Here is a 439-nt window from a genome sequence, read left to right as displayed (position 1 = left end):
AGGTATGTACTGTATGTGTGTAGGTAGGAAGGTATGTACTGTATGTGTGTAGGTAGGTAGGTATGTACTGTATGTAGGAAGGTAGGATTTTGCTTAAAAGTGTAGTTTCCTCAAATAATTGGGGCCAATGGGCCAAGTCACTCCTGGAAAATAGATTTTAAACGATTAAACAATGAGCAAAACAAGTAACTGTGTAGGGTAAAATACAATTATTTTACCTGCAAACATGGGTTTCAAGGTTAAAGTGTGTGAGCATCACGCATTAATGATTTTAACAAAGGCAATGGTTGGAAAAACACATGAGCAATAGTTTAAGATAAAGGTGATGTGTAAAACATTAGTAAAATTAGTAAAAACATTGGTATGTTCACGTTTGAGATTAATCTCATAATTATGACTTGGTATCCGATCATAAGGAGATGCTGCTCATGACGGAGCT

This window comes from Nematolebias whitei, chromosome 14 (genome assembly GCF_014905685.2).
Source record: "Nematolebias whitei isolate Nwh7 chromosome 14, NemWhi1, whole genome shotgun sequence".
NCBI lineage: Eukaryota > Metazoa > Chordata > Actinopteri > Cyprinodontiformes > Rivulidae > Nematolebias > Nematolebias whitei.
The sequence above is the reverse complement of the archived record's forward strand: the minus strand, read 5'-3'. Positions refer to the sequence as shown.